Source organism: Dasypus novemcinctus, chromosome 9 (assembly GCF_030445035.2).
Source record: "Dasypus novemcinctus isolate mDasNov1 chromosome 9, mDasNov1.1.hap2, whole genome shotgun sequence".
Taxonomy (NCBI): Eukaryota; Metazoa; Chordata; class Mammalia; order Cingulata; family Dasypodidae; genus Dasypus; species Dasypus novemcinctus.
This window is the reverse complement of record NC_080681.1, coordinates 125670805-125684643: the sequence shown is the minus strand read 5'-3', so window position 1 is coordinate 125684643 and position 13839 is coordinate 125670805. Positions and strand designations below refer to the sequence as shown.

Genomic DNA, 13839 nt, shown 5'->3' with positions numbered 1-13839 from the left:
GCTCAGGGCCCAGCTGCTTGCTCTGCTTTTATCACCCGTAACAGGTGACATATTTTGTGTTGTTTATACGTAGTAGATACTCGGCAAGTATTTGTCGAATGGGTGAATAGGGTACCAGCCATATGTCAGGCCATATTGAGGGGAAAAAAGAACAGTGAACAGAAGCTGCTGTCGGTGAAACTGTCCAACCAGAGGAGATGGACAAGTGAACACGTGACAGGTGATCATGGCAACAAAGAAGAGTAAATAGGAGAGGATATCGTGTGGCTGAGCAGCTTCTCCCCATGTACAAGGTCCCAGGTTCAATCCCCAGTACCTCCTAAAACAACAACAAACAAGCCTAGTAAGGAGCTAGCGCCGGGGGGGCTGGCGAGGTTTGAGGGTGTTGGGGGGCAGCTGGGAGGCCCCTGGGAAGGCGACCTTTAAGTCGAATCCCACGCGAGGTGGGGGAACAATGGTTCAGGGCCAGCGGCTGGTGAAGTAGGAGAACTAAGGAATCCTCAAGCTAAGTGAAGTGAAGAAAGAGGGCAGTGGGCTGAGTCACGCACTGCTGACAGATGGAGAACGTCCCAGGGTGGGTGGCCGCTGGGACTGGCAGCGTGGAAGTCAGCAATGACCTTGACGAGCAGTTTCAGTGGAGTGTGGCGTCCCCCGCATACCTGGTGAGGCAGGCAGGTGCCGTCGCGGGGAAGCCTCATTAGCTCGTTCAACAGCGAGTGTTGAGCAGGGCGGGTGCTGGGGAGATAGCGGCGCACAGAGCCAGCCTCCAGGCCCCGCCCGCGCGCTGGGGCGGCTGTAAAGCTGCGGGACAGCGCCCAGAGCCCCAGGAGACGGCAGCCCCCAGCCCCCGCACGTGGCCTGGTGCGCGCTGGGGCGGCTGTAAAGCTGCGGGACAGCGCCCAGAGCCCCAGGAGACGCACGTGGCCTGGCGCCCTCGCAGCGCGTCCGCCTCCCGCCCTCCCTCCCCCTCGTCTTGGTGTCGCTGTTCATGTACATTTCATTCTTTCTTTCTCTTGGCATAACTGGTTGTCTTTTTCACATACATTTGGTCAAATCTGCCCCCGCCACCAAAATTTGCCTTTCTCCAAATTAAGCAAAAAACACATGACATCTTTGAATCCAGTTTCCAAGGAGAGAGGACTGGGTCGGCTTGGCTGAGCTGCTGTGGGAGGGCACAGAGGGCAGCGGTTGACAAGAGAGAGGGTGGTCGAGGGGCCCGAGCAGGCATCCCGAATGGAAGACAGTGCAGTACCACCCAAAGGCAATTTCACCCACTGTCAGGGGCTGAACTGTGTTCCCCATGAGACAGGCTCAGGTCCTACCCCGTCCTGTGGGTTGAGCACATTTGTGGATGGGATCGTCAAAGATCCTGTTAAGAGGAGGCCCACCCAGATGCGGGTGCCATTTCTGTCAGTGAGTGAGGCAGGCTTGGTGAAGGACAATAGGGAGTGGTGGGGGCTGTAGCAAAATGGAGAGAATATACTCTCTGTAAAGATGCCTGAATGTTAGAAATCTGGAATTTAAGGGTTATCTCTTAATCTCTCTTGGCAATGAATTCAAATTAAAATAGCAGGCACTACTGTATGTTTGAACAAAACACATCCACAAACCTGAACTCACCCTACAGAAACCCAATTTCTGATCTCTGGCCTAAATAGCCAAAATAAAGGTATTAAGAGATTATAGAGTATAACAACATGTAATTTTAGTAGTTGTTTAACAAAGAATTAGAGAAACTTGGAAAATATGGTAACATTCAAGAATTAGAATATAAGGTAGATTACACTTACTAGACGTGAGTATGGGCAAGAACTAGGATGTAATAGAAAAATGAAAATGCTGGTGCTAAGGCGAGGGGCATAGGGATGAATTTCTTCTTAAAACATTATTGGGGGAAGCGGACTTGGCCCAGTGGTCAGGGCGTCCGCCTACCACATGGGAGGTCCGCAGTTCAAGCCCCCGGCCTCCTTGACCCGTGTGGAGCTGGCCCATGCGCAGTGCTGATGCGCGCAAGGAGTGCTGTGCCACACAGGGGTGTCCCCCGCGTAGGGGAGCCCCACGCGCAAGGAGTGCGCCCCGTAAGGAGAGCCACCCAGCGCGAAAGAAAGTGCAGCCTGCCCAGGAATGGCGCCGCACACAGAGAGATGACACAACAGAAAGAAACATTGCCGGTGCCGCTGATAAGGATAGAAGTGGTCACAGAAGAACACACAGAGAATGAACACAGAGAGCAGACATTTGGGGGGGGAGAAGGGAAGAGAAATAAAAAGTCTTTTAAAAAATAAAAATAAAATAATTACTAAAAAAAACAAAACATTATTGGGTGCTGTTGCTTGTATGTTTACACACACGTATATGTAAATGTAACGCACGGAGCGACGCCTGGCCAGGAGGGAGAAGGAGGCAAGCTGAGAGGTTTGACGACCCTTGGGGACCATTTCAGAGAGAGGCGGGAGGTAAACTCCAGCCTGTGCCGCTCCTCCCTGGAAAAGGCCATTGCCAAGCTTTGTCATTCTCTGGGTGACTTGGGGTACTTCGGACATTATTGGCGATGGTTTGACAGTGTGGCCTAATTAGGTTACTACTGGGGCAGAAACCAGGAAAGAAAATGAGCTGCTTTCCCTCAGTGGCTCGATGACGTCCCCTTGTCCCAGAAACGTCCCGAGCACGTCCTCCAGCCTCGCCGGCCCTTGGGCTAAGCGGTATGGCGCACGTGTACGTCGGCGCGCTTATGAGCAGTAGCCACCTCTCACAGAAGCGGGTGCCGTCAATGAGCTGCAAACTACCTTTCTTAAACACAGGTTTTTTTGTGTCCTGAAGAAGCACACAGTTAATAGGACATCCCTTGGGTGGCTTTTGCTAATGGAGTGCCAGTGCCATTGGATAAATATAAATTACAAACCTCTTTTCAGTCTTAGATTTGAAGTTTTTTTTTTTATTAAAGATTTATTTATTTAATCCCCCCCTCTCCCCCAGTTGTCTGTTCTCTGTGTCTATTTGCTGCGTCTTGTTTCTTTGTCCGCTTCTGTTGTCGTCAGCGGCACGGGAAGTGTGGGCGGCGCCATTCCTGGGCAGGCTGCACTTTCTTTCACGCTGGGCGGCTCTCCTCACGGGCGCACTCCTTGCGCGTGGGGCTCCCCTGCGCGGGGACACCCCTGCGTGGCAGGGCACTCCTTGCGCGCATCAGCACTGCGCATGGGCCAGCTCCACACGGGTCAAGGAGGCCCGGGGCTTGAACCCTAGACCTCCCATGTGGTAGACGGACGCCCTAACCACTGGGCCAAGTCCGTTTCCCGGGTTTGAAATTGACCCAAGGCCACCCTCCTGGCCGTCACCTTTGCCGTCTTAGAATAGGATCATAACATCTTGTATTGACGTCCTCGGTAGTGGGAGGTCAATGAGGAGAAATTGATAGGAAGTGGCTTTGCCAAGCAGTAATCCTGTTTGGCACTTGTATTACTCAGCGTTCTCCAGAGAAACAAACAGCAGGGTATCCGTATAGAGATTTATCTGGAATTGGCTCATGTGATTGTGGGGGTCGGCAAGTCCAAAATCAGTGGAGGAAGCCAGAAATTGGTCGCCAAAAGAGAAGCAGATGGTGTAGTCGTGAAGCAGAATTTCTTCTGGAAACTTCAGTTCTTGACTTTTAAGACCTTCAACTGATTGGCTGAACCACCCACATTACGGAGGCTGATCTCCTCTACTTAAAGTCAACTGACTGGAGATGCCAACCACATCCACAAAACACCTTACAACATCATCTAGGCAGTGTTCCACCGAAAAACTGGACACCATAACCTGGCCAAGCTGACATGTAAAATAAGCATAACAGTGCTTCCACAGTGATGAATAAGCCTCACAATTTAGGGTGATCTCTGAGAACCAAGTCTGTGCCTTTCAAATTCTGCAGTGCTTAGGCTGCTTCTTTTCTATTTTTTTAAATTGCAGTGAAATTCACATAACATGTTTTTTTATTTAGTAAATTTCTTTTCTTTTTTTTAAAGATACATAAATCACACAAAATGTTACATCAAAAAATATAAGAGTTCCCATATACCCCACTCCCCACCCACCTCACTCCTCCCACATCAACAACCTCTTTCATCATGTGGCACATTCATTGCATTTGGTGACTACATTTTGGAGCACTGCTGCACCACATGGATTATAGTTTACATTGTAGTTTACACTCTCTCCAGTCCATTCAGTGGGTTGTGGCAGGATATATAATGTCCTGCATCTGTCCCTGCAATATTCAGGATAACTCCAAGTCCTGAAAATGTCCCCATATCACACCTCTTCCCTCTCCCTGCCCTCAGCAACTTCTGTGGCCACTGTTTCCACATCATTGATACATTTTCTTCCATTGCTAGAGTCACAATAGTTCTATAGTAGAATACCAGTAAGTCCACTCTAATCCATATTTTATTCCTCCATCTCCTGCAGACCCTGATATGGCGATATCCACTCCACCTCTAAATCGAGAGGGGCTTAGATCCCACATGGCTGATGGATGCGATTCTCCTGCTTGCAGTTGTAGGCTCTCTCAGGTCCCTGGTGTGGTGGTTGACCATCCTCACCTCCCTGTTAGCTGACCTGGGTAAGTCCAAAGAACCAGAGAGTAGGTGTTGCAGCCCTGCTGAGGCTCAGGGCCCAGCTGGCACATGGGCAGTCCAGAGAGTCAAGTCTCCTGTTCATACACCAACCCCAGCGCCAACCACTGGTTCAGTAAAAGTGAGGCATGTGTAGATTGGACACATCTGAGTCCAACTCCATCACACTCAGGAGCACAAATTCTAAAGTTGGACCCACAAATTCCAAAGTAGGGCAAGGCACTGATGCCAGTGGGCCCTACTTTGGAAAATTCGCCATTTTAAAGTGAGCATTAGCAGTGGTATTTGGTGCATTCACAGTGCTGTGCCACCACCGCCTCCATGGAGGCCCATCACCCCCAGAAGCAGCCCTGCACCCCTGAGCACCCAGTCCCCAGCCCCGCCCCGGCACCCACCCATCTGCTGCCCAGCACATGGGGTTGCCTAGACCGGACCTTTCATGCTTGTGGAATCGTTTGTGGCTCTCTGTGCCTGGCTGCCTTCCCGGGCACCACGTCCCTGAGGTCCCTCTGCGTCATGGCACACGTCAGCACTTCTCCTTCCTGTGGCTGAGTAATGTTCCACTGTGTGGACTTGATGCCATTTCTTCCCACAGACCTGGGTCTGTTGGGGATTTCTGAAACCAGGATGGTTCAGCTTCTGCTGGTGTCGAGACAGTTTCCTTCTGTGACAGATGCCACAAGGGTCCACTCTTACTTTTCATTAATGTAAAATCATACTGTTCTGAGTACAGCGGGGAGTTGTGTAAAATGACAGCTCCCACCAAACTGGGAGGGAGACGTCAGACCAGGGAGACTCCGACAAGTCCAGCTTGGCGCCAGGGCGCGTTTCGGGGGCTCCCGTGGGAAGCTCTTCCGCTCTCCCCCCGCGGTAGACCGCGCCTCGGAGGGCCCGGGATCCTTGTCCTCCGCGGTGGGAGGAGAGCGTGGCACTTCTCAGGCTGGCGGCTGCACTTGCCACAGAGCACAAGGGGTCTTCTATAGCACGTGTCCACGTGCCATGGGGGCAGCCCGGGAGGGGGAGCCAATACAGTGTTAGGAACAGCATTTGCGAAGATTCTCAGCAGGGCAGAAATGACAATTTTAGGGAAGCGGATATGGCTCAACCAGTCGGGCATCTGCCAACCACACGGGAGGTCCCGGGTTCGGGTCCTGGTGCCTCCTAAAGATGACGAGCAGACGCCCACACCACTGCAATGAGAGCTAGACGCTGCACCCCGCTGCAACGAGCAGACGCCTAAACCAGCAGATGCCACAGGCCAGCAGTCGCTGCAGCCTACGGGGAGCAGGCTCGGGCCGCTGGGAATTTGCCTCCCGTGTGGGAGGTCCTGGGTTCATCCCCAGGCATCCTGGAGAAGGCCAGCAATGGGGCAAAGTGAACCATCTGGGGGAGGAGGGATAAAATAAAATAAATAAATCTTAAGAAAAGAAATTACAATTTCATAATTACTAAGTAGCCAGGCAGTTTGCAGAACCAATCATCCTCAGAGTTTCCGGGAGAGAAACTAAACATCTAAGATTGCCTTATCAGTCACAAGCTCCCAAACAGGCTGGAGGGGCCTGCGTCGTGGGGACGGGGTCCCTCTGGGGTGATGAAATTGTCTGGGTCTAGTCACAGCTGCGGTGGCACCACGTGGTGGATACGCTAAATGCCACTGCTCTGTTCACTGTAAACCTGCTGCTTTTAGGGTGGGTGAATTTTACCACAATAAAAAAAGTCAAGACATTTAAAAAAAAAAGGCAGCGAAGCCCACGAATCCGGGCGCCTCTCTTAAGCAGTCCTGCCGAGGAGGCGGCGGGCAGAGGGACCAGGTGTCCAGCAGGGCGGTGCTGCAGGCGCTCCGTGGGGGCGCCACCGGACCTGCCGTTGGCACTTGGCCGGGGGAATCCGTGCGGCAGGCCCAGGCCCACGGCCAGCAGGCAGCCGGCTGGCAGCTCCGTGCCCATCCCGCCCCGGCCACCCACTGCAGGGGAGGCAGCCCACGGGGACGGCTCTGCTGAGCTTCTGGCAGGTTCGTGAGCGTGAAGAGCATGCAACACCAGCCTCCGAGTTCATGTTGTTTCTCTTTGTTGGTAACCAGAGTTTGGGCTCCAGGATGCCCCTGGATTCCAACTGCCAGACACTGGTTTACAATAACAGACCTCACCCTTCTGAGAAGAGTCCTGGCAGGGCCTCGCGAGGCTGCCCCTGACCTTCCTCCCCATGACCTCTCTGACCTCCTCGCCCTCCGCTCTAAGCATACTTCTACCTCAGGACCTTTGCACTGGCTGGCCCCACCGCCTAGCTTGCTGTCCCCAGGTAGCTGCATGGCTAACCTGTCCACTTCCTTGAAGCCTCTGCTCACACGTTACCTTCTCAATGGCGCCTACACTGACCGTTACTAAAAATTACAACCTGCCACCCTTTACCCCTATTTACTTTCCCACCCCCTTGCCCTCTCTATTGTAATGTTTTCCATACTATCACATTTTTTATAATTACTTCCTGTGTTTATTGAGGTTATTATGGAGGCAGGGTCCTCCCTGTGTCCTCACTGATGTCTCCCCAGTGCCTGGAACAGTGCGTGGTCCTTGGTAGGTGCTCAAACATTACAGACTGAATGAATGAATTTTGGGAAATCCTTCCAGCCTGGCCCATGGGTTCTGCATTTATTCTTTTCAGCTACAGCTTATTGTCTCCATCATCTATTGCTGTGTAAGAAACCACCTTAAGACAACCCCTTTTGCTGGCTCGTGGGAGGCAGCAGTGTGAGCTGGGCTTGGGGCAGGGTGGGAGGCCGTTGCCTAAGATGAGTTCGTTCACCTGCCGGACATCGGTCCAGGCTGGTGGCTGTCCACGCGGTCCCTCGTCCCTCAGGAGGCCAGCCCAAGAGTCTTCACACGGCATCTCAGGGCAACATGAGGGCAAGAACGGAAGCTGCAGGGCTCTCAGGCCCAGGCTCGGACACCCCCCAAGGTCACGTTGGCTGCGTTCTCTTGGTCAACGAAAGGCCCAAGACCAGGCTTGACCCCCCAACAGCGTGCATGCAGGGATGGAGGGACGGTCGCCAACACCGTCCACCACACTAACCAAAATAGGTCCCCACCCCTTGCCCAGCATAGAAGACCTCTGCTTCTAGAACTTTCCACAGCCCAAAGTACACAAGACGTCAGGCCTGATTAGCATTCGGCCGTGCCTCCGCTCAACGCCAACAGCCCTGTTTCTCAGCAGGTCATCGGCAGCAGGATGAGCATGGAGCTGGGATTTTCCAATAGTGCAAAACTGGTTTCACCACAAAGAACCACAAAAACAGCAACAAAAAAGCTGGGGACGTGGGTGTGGCTCAAGCAATTGGGCTTTTGCCTATCACATGGGAGGTCCCAGGTTCGGTTCCCAGTGCCTCCTGGAGAAGGTGAGCTGACGCAACAAGATGACACAACAAAAGAGACACAAAGAGGAAAGAAAATGAGAGACACAACAAACCAGGGAGCTGAGGTGGCTCAGGCAATTGGGTGCCTCCCTCCCACATGGGAGGTCCTGGATTTAGTTCCCGGTGCCTCCTAAAGAGAAGACGAGCAGACACAGAGAGCACCCAGCAAATGGACACAGAGCAGATACTGCAAAACACTGAGGAGGGGTGGGGGATAAATAAATTTTAAAAATAAATCTGAAAAAGAAAGCAGGAATCTCACGGGACACGTTCTGAGGACAAAGCCCAGGTCCTTTGGCACAAGCCTCCAGCCCTCTCGTAACCCAGTTTCACACCAGCTTTTAGGGTCACCCCTGGAGCTCCAGACCACACGCCCTGAGCTCCCTTCACACCAGACGGGCCTCCGCCTGGAGCCCTGCCCCCACATCCGTGTTTTCTTCCCTGCTCAAGGTGCCCTTCACCTTACAGACTCCACGTCACCTACAAGACCCAGGCCAGGGCACCTCAGAGTGTCCTCCCTCTCCCCTCTTGCAGCCCGGAGGAAGAAGGGGACCTGCCACTCCAGCCACCCTGGAGCCAGCAGTGCCCTCTCCTACATCCAAGATAACAGCCCTTGGAGGGTGTAGAGACTCACGCCAGACACGGGCTTGGTGCTGTCACATAGAGCCCTATTTAACCCCCGGCTCTCTTCATTCCCCCGTGCTGGGGCTCGAGAAACCACAAGCAAACTGAGTGCGCTTACATTCTCGATTCCAGCTGCAAACCAGAGGGAGAGTCCAGGGAGCCAAGGTGGCTCCAGTGATTGGGCACCGCCCTCCCACATGGGAGGACCCAGGTTTGGTTCCTGGTGCCTCCTAAAAAGAGGACGAGCAGGCAAAGAGAGCACACAACAAACAGACACAGAGAGCAGACAGTGAGTGCAAACAACGGGTTTGTGTGTGTGTGTGTCAGAAATAAATCATAAAATCTTTTAAAAAAGAAAAAGGGGAGATTCCCAACATATAAAGAACTGAGCACAATTAGATGTTGACTGGTTCCAGGAAAGACTAGTAAATCAGACACAAACACACAAAAAACATTTAGAAGAGAATCAGCACAAAGTAACTGTAGTGTTGACAATTTTGCTTCTCTCCCTACTCAGTGGTTTGCACAAACTGAAAACATAGTCTCCAGCGGAAAGTCTTTCTCCTGCTTCTGTGTACTCTGGCATTTCACTCGAGAAGGTGCCTTCTCCTGGAGAGCGTCACCTCTCTGACGACAGAGCAGTGGGCCGATGCTCTCACCCGAGCCACTGCAAACAGGCAGGTGGCTCTCTCGAGGGCACATGGCGGGTCAAGCCCGTGGACAGCCGCACCCAGCAGAGGGGGTGGATGAGCCTGAAGATTCGAGGTGATTTCACTTCCGACTCAAGGCAATTTTATAGTCATTCCCCGGATAGCTACTGAGGCCGCACATGAGGGCCGGGCGCTGTCAGGAAAGCGTGGACCTCAGGAAACCGACCTCTCCAGGGGCGCCCCCTGCAGACACCAGGTCCCCAAGTCTATCTCCCCCCACTTTCCCATCAGCCCACAGGAGTCAGAAAGCACAGGCTGCTGCTCCCCGAGGTGATGAGCTCAGCCTGGGGGCCTCGGAACTTCCTTAGCCTGTTGTGTGGAATAAGGGGGTGTCAACACAAATGCAGACGTGTCCCTGCAGTGTGGGACAACGCAGGCCCGGTGTTTCTAGAGGGGGGTGAGGGGGGTTGAAGCTGTAGGTACCCCAGAGAAACAAGTTCTGAAAGCTAATCCACTCCGGTGGGTGTGGATCCCCTGTAAGCAGGACCTTCGCTCGCGGCTGCTTCGTTAACGTGGGGCCCGCCTCGGTCAGGGAGGGGCTGGGCCCCCCTACCGGAGTCCTTTATTAGCGGATCGGAATTCAGACGGAGCCAGAGCCAGGAAGCGCGAGGCTGGACGTCAGCGCGGCTCAGAAGACATGGGAAGGGAGATGCCGCCCTGTGCCCGGCCACGTGGACAGGAGCCCGGCGTCCCCAGCAGCCGGCCCCAGCATGCCACTGTCCCCGGAAGAAAGCAGCGCCTTGATGAGGCCTCGATCTGGACTTTTCCCAGCCTCAAACCCGGAGCGGATAAATCCCCCTTGTTTAACCTGCCCCTCGTGGTCTCTGCTTGAGCAGCCCGGGAAACTAACCGCAGGGGGCGGAGAGCCACAGCGACAGGCCCAGCTCCTCATGGCCAGGTGCGGGCGCCAGGCCGCGGGAGGTCGGGAGCCGCCCGAGGGCCCAGTGCGGTGCAGAACCCGCGGTGGGAAACGGGTCTGGCTCGACTGGGCGGGCTGGGTTTGTCCGCTTGGCACGCACATGACCCTGGCCTTGGTTTCTGCCTAAGGCGTGCGGTGGGTCCCTTTGGGGGCGGCCCTGTGTGCTCGGGGGTCCGTCCACTGCGAGGGGGCTGGAGGGCAGCAGAGTTGTGCAGTCCAGCCAGTGCGGCTCTGCCCCCTCCTCCCAGGAACAGGTGACTTCATGAGAAAGTGGCTGCGTTCCCAGTGACGACGACAGCGCTGTTCGATAGGTCGAGGGGTTTTTAAAGCACTTTGAGAAACACGTGGAAACAACCCAGAGTCCTCAGTGGATGAGCGATGAACAAAACGGGCCACATCCATCCCGTGCAGTCGTATTCTGCTGGAGAAAGGCGTCAAGCGTGGGTACATGCCACAGGACAGGTGCACCTGGAAGACACCACGCCCGGGAAGCGAGCCAGCCACGAAAGGACAACCACCGTAGGACTCCACTTATTTGAAATATTCAGAATAAGCAAATTCGCAGAGACAGAAAGCCAATTAGAGGGAGACGGACTTTGGCCCAGTGGTTAGGGCGTCCGTCTACCATATGGGAGGTCCGCGGTTCAAACCCCGGGCCTCCTTGACCCGTGTGGAGCTGGCCCATGCGCAGCGCTGATGCGCGCAAGGAGTGCCGTGCCACGCAGGGGTGTCCCCCGCGTGGGGGAGCCCCACGCACAAGGAGTGCGCCCCATAAGGAGAGCCGCCCAGCGTGAAAAGAAAGAGCAGCCTGCCCAGGAATGGCGCCGCCCACACTTCCCGTGCCGCTGACGACAACAGAAGCGGACAAAGAAACAAGACGCAGCAAATGGACACCAAGAACAGACAACCGGGGGAGGGGGGGGAATTAAATAAAAATAAATAAATCTTTAAAAAAAAAAAAAAAGAAAGCCAATTAGAGACGACCGGGGCTGGGGGAGGGAGAAAGGGGCGTGACTGCCGCCTGGCGCAGAGCGACCACTGGGGTGACGAAAAGGCTTTGGGAATGGATGGTGGCGATGGGAGCACACCCTGGGAGTGCAATTAGTGCCACTGAACCGCACACTTAAAATTGGTTAGACTGGCAAACTTTATATTCTGCGTATGTTGCCCCAATTTTTAAAAAACAACAAGGCTAGATATTTGCCTTGAAACTGTCACGTTTCAGTGGGACCTGCAAGCAGCCACGGGGCTGCTGACACCTAACACTCAGGCATCGTTTTTCTAGCAGAACGTCTGTTTTCATCCTTGTCACCAGGAAGGCTGCTGCACACGGGTGACCGCCAAAGGAGCGACCTCCCGGGTCTGAATGTGAATCACCGGTGGGTGCGTCACCCTCAGGCGACGGTGGGGGGAAGAGGAAGGGTGAAGCACAAACAGCTGCTCCAATTATCGATTTGATTCGTCCAGTTACATGGGAGGTGGTTTAAGAGAGGTTAGAGGAATGACTGAAGGGCCGTGACTGGTGGCCAGCGCTTCTGTCATATCACCGCTATTAGGGTAGCCTTCGAGTAACAGGAATATGAATTGCTGTTGGTCGCCGGGTGTGAAGTGACACTGAAGGGGAAAATTCCAACGGTTGGGCCAGGAGGGACGATTCTCCAAGTAGAGTCCACGCGGTGCCACGCTGAGCCAGTTTGGCAAGTTTATTTTTTTGATAATTATTTCTATTTCCCTTCCTTAACTTACACTATATCATGGAAGGGAGGTTATGTCCTTGATGTTTCTATTCCATTTCAAATCTAATCGCTAAAAAGAAATTCTGCCTGGCTCTCCAAGGAGCTGATTCTTGGGGCTCTTTGAGTTTTCAGATAAACAGTAACCAAGCCTGGATTTTCAAAGTTCTCTTTGTGTTTCTTGTGGGCTTTTTCTGAGGTGAGAATTCAGTTTCCCTGAGACCTCCAGTTTCAAGATAGAGGGAGAGAATTTCACAAGTTTCTGAAAATAGAGAATATTGAACTATCGTTTCTGCACAAATCATTTCATTTTTATGACGTCTCCGTTATCCATGTCCTTTAGCCCCAAAACACCAAGAACACACTGGTAGCCGAATTTGGGTTGATTTTTAAAAAAACTCATTTCATAAACTGCCCACCGAGGACACCCCGCGTTGGTGAGGACTGTTGGGGTTCTGCTTTGTGCTAAGCACTAGGGGGAGGTCCAAGAAGGAGACGGGCGTGGGGGTGCTGGCTGCCCGGCGCGGGGGTGTGTCCATGGACACCTTCACCCTGCTCGTCCAGCAGGCAGGAGGGACTCAGGGCCAACGCTGGGCCTGGTGCGGCAGCCGCCGCAGCGGTCACAGCGAAGGCTGCGGCTGCGACATCTGTGGTCTGGGCGGTGTCGGGGCTGAGTTCAGACACTGTTTCGGGTGGTTCGTGTTTGTCTGGATCCTCGCGGGCCCCGGGCGGTCTCCCCTGATACTGTTCTGTGGAATCGGCGCCGTGAGCCAGGCCAGCCGGCTGCCGGGGGCTGCGCTGCTCCCACCACTCACCTGGTGGCTTCTTTCTCGGACACGCAGCGCATTCGCTTTCCCGGGGCCGACTCTGCGGGTGGACAAGCCCGAATGTCCGGAGTCGAGGTCCTGGGCCCCGCCGCGCCCCCTGCTCTTTCTCTGCAGCCCTTCACCAGCCCGGGGGTTTACTGGGGGTCTGTGAGCTCCACGCGGGCTGGGCTGTCTGGCTGGTTCACCTGCCGCATCACTGTTGCTTGGAACACAGCAGTGCTCAATAAATGCTGGCTGACAACGCTGGACAATGAATTAGAGAACCTGTTACCTGGGTGACACGTAATGCCGGATCAAATCGCACCTGCACTTTCCCAGCACAGGGTTCTAATGTCCTGATTCCCAAGGCCACGCTTCCAGAAGACAGGGAATAACAATTCCATCTGTCCATCCCTCTTGCCTCCGTCCACACGCCCTTCCATCCCTGGAGCTCGGCCTGCTCTTGCCTTCTCTCCCACTCTCCTCTCCCTCCAGCCACCCATCCCTCCATCCCTCCCTCCACCCACAGCCTTATTGGGTGGTACCTAACGCTCTCCGGAAGTGACGGTCTTTGGAAAGTTTTCCTTCCCTGTTTCCTCCTTGTCCCTGGTTGACTGCCCGTCCTCGGCAGTCACCGACGGTCGCTAGGCGGTCTGTCGTCAGGTGCTTCGCTAATGCCTGGGCCAGGCCCGTGGGTCTGGGGGCCGGACACCGAAGACTCCGCCGCGGGCCTGGCCGAGGGTGCGCTCCCGCCGCGGGGAAGGACAGGAGAGCTCCGGGGTGCCGCGGGAGGGGCGCCTAGGGCGGGGCCCAGGCTGGGCGGGGCGAGGGGCGGGGCGGGGCCGGAGGGGCCCAGGCTGGGCGGGGCGAGGACGGGGCGGGGCCGGAGGGGCCCAGGCTGGGCGGGGCGAGGGGCGGGGCGGGGCCGGAGGGGCCCAGGCGGGGCGGGGCGAGGGGCGGGGCGGGGCCGGAGGGGCCCAGGCGGGGCGGGGCGAGGGGCGGGGCGGGGCCGGAGGGGCCCAGGC

The 13839-nt window shown here is 54.9% G+C and overlaps 1 long non-coding RNA gene across 1 annotated transcript; it reads right to left on the bottom strand.

Moving 5' to 3' along the window:
• Nucleotides 1–7240: 7240 nt before the first annotated feature.
• LOC111760894 (uncharacterized) lies at nt 7241–13635 on the bottom strand. Its single transcript, XR_002794463.2, has 2 exons — nt 13360–13635; nt 7241–13078 (listed from the first exon to the last, which is right to left on the bottom strand). It is a non-coding gene; the product is annotated as an uncharacterized lncRNA (long non-coding RNA).
• Between the last annotated feature and the right edge of the window lie 204 nt (nt 13636–13839).